Genomic DNA, 9,740 nt, shown 5'->3' with positions numbered 1-9,740 from the left:
CTTAAAACGTTTGAAAAATAATAACTTTTTCAAAATTCTTTCTTTCATTAAAATAAAATATATGATAATTCATCATGTTAAATTCAGGAAAAAGAAGTGAGTCACAAATGAACAATCTTAAAAAAAATTATTTCTCCTGATAAAAGTTTTTCCAATATCACTTTCACATGTCTCAATAATCATTCAAAAATTTAGATAATTAAAAACAATTGATCAATAATTTTTAAAAATGGAGACATTTGTTCTCTGACCTTGACACTCATGAGCTAAGTACCAACACTTTAAGAACCATCCACTCTATCAAACTACCCATAAAAAAGGATTCTTTCAAGATACTCACTTGAGGAGTACGCTTTGAATAGAGCAACAAACAACACTAAAAAGAACCTAGTCTTAACATATAACTTAACTCTAAAGAGAGTTCACACAACGTTCACATGGAATTATTCACATGCATTCAATCAAAACTATAAACCCATAAAACTTACACAAATACCTAATCAAACTTAACACAATTCTCTATCATTTATCTATACTTTATCGAAAACATTATGAACACCAAAATTAAAGGTGGGTTAATTTTCACAATTTTTCAATATCTTCAATTCAAAAACACATTAACACATCAAAGCATAAAAACATAAAAAAAAAAAAGTAAACAAAAGAACAATAATATTCGTTCCCCTTACAACCACCATTTAGCGATAAAAGTTTAAACTTTGGATTAAATATGTAAAAATAAAAACTTTCAACACTTTCACCATAAAAAACACGTTTTGACCACCAAATAACAACTATACACAAAAACTCAAAAGAAATAATCATCTAGCTTCTTCTACAATCACAATATAATACAACACACATATAAGCAAGAAAGTTAGCTTCCCTAACCTGGATATTCAAATGTTTAGGCTAGTCGTTTAACTTTCACTTTAAACTTTATGCCTCTTTCCATACATTCCTTTTCAAAAATACCTTCAGTTCTCCCTAAGAAAACTCCTCACGTTTCACTTTCTAAATAACTAAAAAACCATAGATTTAAGTGTCTTACCACTGTCCCAACTTACTTATTTATAATAAAACTCTTAGCCAAAAATTGAGTTATATCATCGGAGAATATTTAAGTTTTCCTCTTAGATAATCAATTTAATATCTTCTTAAGAATTACTCACCAAATCTTGTATTTCTTTGTAAATCTTTTAAATAAACTTTTTTAAATTAATAATTATCTCCTAAGAATATCTAGCAATATTTAATAATATCTCATAATATCTAATACCACCTCATAATATCTAACAATATATAAGAATATATTTTTAATTAAATGATTACTAAACTCTTGTTTATCTAAGCTCGTTTATTTATTTTCCTAATTATTATAATTTTTCAAGATCTTACATTTTTCTTATAAATAAAATTTTTGTCCTCAACAATTAATTTTCTAATATTCTTCTAACTTTAACAATTCTAAAAATACATCTTAGAAAATATTACTCTTACAAACTTCAAATACCCTTCAATAGTATTTTGAGATGAATTTTGCTATCTACTGACCGTTCTAAGATTTATTGACAAAAACTCAATAACTAGGAAATAAACCGTTGATGTACAACAGAAACACAACAACACAGTTTGACTTTAATAGATGATGATGCACAATAGAGGTATAGTAAGCTCACTCCCGAAAAATAATCTAGGACTTAACCATTACTCAAATACCAAATGTAACACTCCATTTCTTTTGCTTTTTAGGGTACAAAGCTACACAAATAATCTTATTTCAAAAAGTCACTTTAAAAATAAAATTGTCACAACTTTATTTAAAGCTCATAAAAAGGAATTTCAAGTTTTACAACACTATACTTTTATTAACTTGATAGAATTGTAAAATGACAACGAAATAAAAGCTCTAAGACTACCCACACATTTGGTCCTGCCCTAACTCTTATCTTTTACTATTGTGCATCTTCCTTAACCCCTATTGATGAGTGCATATTTGAGTGCATATTTATGCCCTTATTTAGCCTTTAATATTGTATTCTTAATTGGATTTTGTACTTTAATACAATATTTTAATTCGAATTTGTTATAATTGGGTTTATTTAGCATAAGATACAAAAACATATTACAAATAGTTTTTAGTTGCATAAATGTTTTTTGAATATTTGAGGTGTGTTAGTCGAGATGTGACTAATTTAAGCTCATTGAGGTATGAAAATAAATTGGTTAAAGTTTCATGACACCTTAAAGATAAATCCAAGAATAGCAAAATAATAAGGACCACAAGAAGTTAATCCAATCGTAGCATGAAAAAGTGAAGAAATTTGGCTAAGCCAAAAAGAGGGAACAAACCACAAATTTTGGACCTTGCGGTTTTCTCTATTTTTTCTACTAAAAGGGTTTTGATAATTGATAAGTGTTTACGATTAAATATAATTTGAGAAAAATATTTCTTAAGATATTTTATTTAATATTGTTAAATAATTACCTTATCTAATTATATCAATAAATATCAAAAGATAATATTTATCAAATCTTTTTTAATATAGTAAATATATTCTCAAATATTTTTAGATTTCCACTACAATCAAATATATCTTGAACATATTGGATTATTTAGAAGATAATTAGAGGATATTACATTATTAGAAAGGAGATTATAATAACAGAAAAACTCAAAACAAAGCTTATTCTAATTCATATATAAAGAGACTAAGGGAAACACATTAGAGACTAAGGGAAACACATTAGAAGCTTAGGAACCCTTTGGGGTTTCAAATTTCGTCCTCTCTCATGCTCTCCACCCTATTTTTTTCTTTCTATTTTCATGTTATTTTAATATTCCATGAAGTGTTAAGCCTCTACAGTTGATTTTGCTCTAATTTCTTAATTGGATTATGAGGTTAGATGAATAAATTTGTTTGTTCTTTTAATTTTTGTTGTGATTTATTTTTATCTGTTTTTTTTTCTTCTTAATCAAATAAAAGTAATGATTTCTACATTATAGCAAGTTAGCATGATGTTAAATCTACATAACATTTCAATCATAATAATTCAAAGGTTTATAATTTTAGTTAAGAATTTACTTAGATTAAAGTTAAAAACTTTTATGTGATTGAATGAGTTTTTGCCGAAAATTTAGAATGTACTTTGATCAAAAGTGAAGACTTTAACAAAAATTAATCAAGAATGTACTTTGGTTAATTATCTGTAAAAGAATATACATGATTATAATTAGTAATATTTAATTGAGAATGTGTTTTGATTAAATTTATTATGATTAATCTACAAAGTTCTTACTTGCCAACAAATTAATTGAGAATTTATATTAATTAATTTAAAAATTTAAGACATTAATTAATCAATGATGAATCATATTTTGCAAAGAAATTGTTTTTTATCTTTTTAAATCTTTATAAATTTATTTCTTTCTATCTTTAGTTATTTTGTTCTTTAATATTTTATTGATCTTTATCTTCATTTTTATTTTGTTTTACCGATCTTTTTGTATATTTTTTATGAGAACTAACTTGCTAAAAATAAATTATGTATTCATTGAAAGACGACTTAAGATTAAATTTATTTTTTCTATTTTATTGGTTGTTATCTTAATAATACTAAAGTTGCTATAATTTAATATTATTAATTTGATAGCATCAATTATAATTATAGTGTTATTACCCTCTTATACAATAATCTATTCTAGTATTAAAATATAATCATCGCATATGGAAACAATCAACATAAATGGAAAGGTAAACTAACCTAAGAAAGTAAAAACCTTAATTTTGAATATAATCTCTGAAAGTGTTTGAAATCCCAAAACATTTGAAAAATAATCTCTTTCCAAAAATAATTTATTTCATTAAAATAGACATATAAAGGTTCAGCATGTTAGACTACGAGAAAAGTAGACAAACTTAAAATTTTTGTTTTTCTTAATCATACTTGTTTCGGTGTACATTTTCCTGTGTGTCTTTGTTGCTCTTGGCTGTCTGGGTTGCTTGCTGGTTGTCTGGGACGCGTGCTTTTCTCCAATCATTGTTGTTCTTCATACTTGCCAAAGGAGGGGAGGTACCTGCAAAGATACTCCGACGCTCAAGTTAGATGTGAGTTATGGAGCTGAAGCTCTCAAGAGAATGATTATGATACTGCTCTGAAATATTATTCAGGATCTCTAGAGCATAAAGAGAACGTACCTCAACTCTGGTCCTGTTACTGTATTTATAAGCCAAATAAAAATAACCACCTTACCTAAAAACGTGGTTAGTTACTTAACTGTTAAAAATATCTAAGATATTTTATGTAAATATCTTACTACATAACAATACTCTTTCAAAAATCACTTTTAAACGTCTTAATAGCTGTGAACATCCAATTTTGCGGGATTTAAGATTAAATAAAAATATATATAATAAGTCATAAACAAAAAAATACCAAAAAATAAATAAATATAGAAAAGTAAATAATATTAAAAAAAAGGCTAAATTTACGTGTGGTTTTTGTCTGCCATAATCTCATCTACGGACATCTCTTCTTCATAAATAATAGAAAATGAAAAAATAATAAAAAGTATTTTTTTGCCGCACCTGTCTTTTATTCTAAATCTTGTCTACCCATCCTAATGTCCATTTGCCCATTATTTATCCATCTGGAGAAAAAGGGGAGCCAGCAAGGATTCGGCAAGATTCTTTCCCTGTATGATCACGTTACAAGCTGCTGTAAACATTTTTTTAATTATAAAAGTGGGAGGCACTGACGAAAAAGAGAAGAGATTTTGGAGTCATTTCTTTATGGAATGATGACAATTAACCCACCACTGAGCGTGACTACCGACAGGGATGTTATTTTTCTTTTTAAAGGAACTTCTTCTTAACCAGCCCGGACCCGAACTTCACTCGGCATCATCCTCGCCAAGCCAATTTCTCATTTCAACGTTCTTCTCAAGATCCTTCAATTAAAAGACTGTAAACTCATCTCTTGCCACTCAATACAATGATCTCCCTTAGACCAAATACCTTCTATCCTCCATATTTCTGGACATAATCTTTTCTCAAAAAGACTCGATCACAGTATATAGGATATCATCCACGCCATTTGTTCCAGAATCAGAAATCATCCAATTCCCTTCATATCAATCTGGATGTGATGTTGATCCATCGTGAGATTTTTGAATCAATGAACCCAATCTGATATCCCAACCTCCATTTACACATCAAGACTATTAGTTTTATAATACAAGACTTTTATAGTTGGCAGTTTTATTCGTTATTACCGTTTTACTGTTATATAAACAGTAGGCAACTCTTTGTAATACAGTTTTTTTCTTCTATTACATTTTTACATATTCTCTGTATCATCTTCTCTGCATTTTTTCATTTCTGCTACCAGTTCTTTGTATCTGTTTCTGTCATCAGTGGTATCCAGAGCCTTGGTCGAGGAAGGACCTAAGGTGATTTGTGGGTTAATCCGGGTACAGTGCGGTTGTACCACGTGGGTGTGAAAGATCAAAGAAAGAAGTTCTTTGAGCAAGAAAGAAGAAGGATCATGGCTGATTTTTCTATGACGAATCTTCCCATTCTTACAGATAAAAATTGGAGCAGGTGGAGCACACAGATGCGGGTTTTGTTTCGAGTTCAAGACGTCATCAGTGTGGTTGAAGGACAGGATTCGGCGGTTGATTTCCACGGTTCAGAGGATCAGAAGGAGGTGCATCGAAAGAAAGATGATAAAGCTTTACTGATAATTCACCAATGTGTGGACGATACACATTTTGAGAAAATTCAAAATGCGATTACAGCAAGGGAAGCGTGGAATATCTTGGTCCGTTGTCATGCTGGAGGGGAGAAGATTAAGAAAGTAAGGTTGCAAACACTGAGAAGACAATATGAATTGCTGCAAATGGAGGACAATGACAAGGTCAGTGAGTATTTCAATAGAATTTTGTGTCTTACCAATCAAATGAAAGGTTGTGGTGAGAAGCTCAGTGATTTAATGATAATGGAGAAAATAATGAGATCATTACCTAGACGGTTTGATTTCATTGTTGTTGCAATCGAAGAATCCAAAGATCTTGCAGAATTAAAGATCGAAGAACTTCAGAGTTCTTTAGAGGCTCATGAGATGAGGCTCTTGGACAGAGATCCTGTCAAAGTTGATGAGCAAGCGTTGAAGGTCCAACACATCAGAGGAGAAGGAAAGAAGAAATACAAGAATTGGAAAAGCAAGTCTGCTGCGCACAAGAAATGGAAGAATAATGACAATTCAGATGATCATGAAGAAAGAAGTGAGTCATCTGAAAGAAGTAGTTCAAAGAAGAACTATAAGAAGAAAGACAAGAGAAATATAGAATGTTTCTCATGTCATAAGATGGGACATTATGCATCTGAGTGTTACTCGAATAAGGATAAACAGCACAAGAAAGAGTATAATAAAGAGGTCCATCTTGTCAAGGAAGAATCTGACTCAGAACCGTTAATTCTGATGGTTACAACGTTTCCAGAAGATTCACCATCGTTGAATAAATCTTGGTATCTAGATTCAGGATGTTCAAATCACATGACGTGTAACAGAGAGTGGCTGATTAATCTGGATGAATCTAAGAAAAGCAAGGTTAGATTTGCAGATGACAGCACATTAAGAGTAGAAGGAATTGGAAATGTTACTATAAGGAAAAAGGATGGATTGCACGGAACTATAGAGAATGTTCTGTTTGTGCCAGAAATGAAGTGCAACTTACTGAGTTTAGGTCAATTGATAGAAAAGGGTTTTACAGTGATCATGGGAAACAACAATCAGGTGGAAGTGTTTGATAAAAACAAAAAGTTGATTTTGAGAAGTAAGATCTCGAAGAACCGCACGTTTCAAGTCTGTATGGATATGGTTGAAAACTTACAGTGTTTGTCTACGGTAAAGGAAGATGAGAACTGGAAATGGCATTTAAGGTACGGGCATCTCAACTTTCAAGACTTACAGAAGCTAAGTAAGAAAGATATGGTTGTTGGACTGCCAGGTATTATTCTACCAGAGAAATCATGTGAATCATGCATTGTTGGGAAGCAAACGAGAAGACCGTTTAAAGCACAAGTGGAAATGAGATCCAAAGAACGACTTGAAGTTTTACACTCAGATATATGTGGACCCCTTGAAGTGCCAACGCTGGCTGGAAATAGATATTTCATCACTTTCGTTGATGAATATAGTAGAATGATATGGGTTTATCTCATCAAACTGAAAAGTGAAGCTCTTGAGATGTTTAGAAGATTCAAGGTCAGCGTAGAAAGAGAGACAGGAAGACAGATTAAAACTCTGAGAACAGACGGTGGGGGTGAATACACTTCAGCTGAGTTTGAGAATTTTTGTCAGAGTTACGGAATAGAACACGAGGTAATCGCACCCTATACGCCTCAACACAATGGTCTGGCAGAGAGAAGAAACAGGACCATAATGAATATGGCCAGGTGTATGTTGAGAGAGAAGGCTGTACCACGCGAATTGTGGGGAGAAGCTGTGTCAACAGCTGTCTATGTGCTCAACAGATGTCCAACGAAAAGGTTGTCAGGCAAGGTTCCACATGCAGTTTGGACAGGTATGAAACCCTCTGTAAAACACTTAAAAATTTTTGGATCTTTGGCATTTTGTCACATTGCAGATCAGAAGAGATCAAAGCTTGGAGACAAAGGAGAGGCTATGGTGTTTGTTGGGTATCATTCAACCGGTGCATACAAGTTCTTTGATCCTGTAAAGAGAAAGATGTCAATTAACAGAGATGTGATCTTTCTTGAAGACGAAAGCTGGGACTGGAACTCCAATCAGTCGAGCCTAAAGAAAACAACTATGATGCATGTACCAAAGCTGGATAGAATAGATACTGATACAACAGGGATTTCTGAAGGTAGAATTGAAGATGAAGATTCTGCAGAAGTCTCAGGAAGACCAAGAAGGCAAACAGCAAGACCTTCCAGATTTTCTGACTACGAAATGTACTCAGATGCAGGAGTAGATGAAGAGGGTGATATCATTCACTTGGCGTTGATGGCTGGAAGTGAACCACTGGATGTAGATGAGGCACTTGCTCAACCTGTTTGGAAGGCAGCCATGATTGAAGAAATTAAATCAATTGAAAAGAATGATACGTGGAAGCTAGTTAAGTTGCCACTGGGAAAACAATGCATTGGAGTGAAATGGGTGTTCAAGAAAAAGTTAAATCCAGATGGCACAATATCAAAGCATAAAGCAAGACTCGTGGCAAAAGGATTTCTGCAGAGACAAGGAGTAGATTTTACAGAAGTATATGCACCTGTGGCAAGGTTAGAAACAATTCGTTTGGTCATTAGTATTGCTTGTGCTAAAAAATGGACATTATTCTCACTTGATGTCAAATCTGCTTTTTTGCATGGTCCTTTGGAAGAGGAGGTATATGTCCAGCAACCTCCAGGATTCAGCAAAGAAGATAAGAAGCACTTAGTGTATAAACTGTATAAGGCTCTATATGGGTTGAGGCAAGCTCCCAGAGCATGGAACAAACGGATTGATGCATTTTTTGTCAGTCAAGGGTTCAATAAGTGTGCTGTTGAACATAGTTTGTATGTGAAAAACAGTGACAGTGGAGGAAAAATGATAGTCTGCCTCTATGTAGATGATCTGTTGGTGACTGGATCAAGCTTGAAGGAAATTGATGAGTTCAAGCAGATGATGAAAGCTGAGTTTGAGATGACAGATCTCGGAAGACTTGGCTACTTTTTAGGGATGGAGTTTTTGTATACACCCGCTGGATTAATAATGCATCAGAAGAAATATGTCAAGGATTTGTTGAAGAAATTCAACATGAACTGCTGTAATGAAGCCAGAAGTCCACTCGAGGTAAATGTGAAACTGAACATAGATGACAATGAAGAAGGTGTAAGTGAGACTGATTATAGACAACTTGTTGGATCCCTTCGATTCTTATGCAACAGCAGGCCAGATTTAATGTTCGGAGTTGGTTTGATCAGTAGGTTCATGTGCAAGCCAAAGAAAAGTCACATGACAGCAGCCAAGCGCATACTTAGATATATCAAAAAGACTTCAGATTATGGCATACTATTTCCTTATGGTATGAAGCAGGAAGAATTGAGCCTAGTTGGATATACAGATTCTGATTTTGGTGGAGATCAGGTTGAAAGAAAGAGTACATCTGGGAATATATTTTTCCTAAACAAGGCACCCGTATCATGGAGTTCTAAGAAGCAAACTGTCATTGCACTATCTAGTTGTGAAGCAGAATACATAGCCGGTTGTGCTGCTGCTTGTCAAGGAGTGTGGTTGAATGAGTTGCTGATGGAATTGCAAATTCAGAAAGGAAGATCTGTAGAATTGAAGATGGACAACACTTCAGCTATCAGTTTGGCAAAGAATCCGGTTAGTCATGGGAGAAGTAAACACATTGAAGTCAAATACCATTTCTTACGTGATATGGTTAACAGAGGCAAGATTGAACTGGTGCACTGCAAAACCAATATTCAGCTGGCAGATTTGTTTACAAAAGCTCTTGACCCTGCCAGATTTGAGTATCTCAGAAAGGAGATTGGAGTTGTGACATCAAAAGTCTTGAATTAAGGAGGTGTATTAGTTTTATAATACAAGACTTTTATAGTTGGCAGTTTTATTCGTTATTACCGTTTTACTGTTATATAAACAGTAGGCAACTCTTTGTAATACAGTTTTTTTCTTCTATTACATTTTTACATATTCTCTGTATC

This window comes from Vigna umbellata, chromosome 6, assembly GCF_029865625.1.
Source record: "Vigna umbellata cultivar VRB3 chromosome 6, Vumbellata_1.0, whole genome shotgun sequence".
In the NCBI taxonomy this organism is placed as follows: domain Eukaryota; kingdom Viridiplantae; phylum Streptophyta; class Magnoliopsida; order Fabales; family Fabaceae; genus Vigna; species Vigna umbellata.
The sequence above is the reverse complement of the archived record's forward strand: the minus strand, read 5'-3'. Positions refer to the sequence as shown.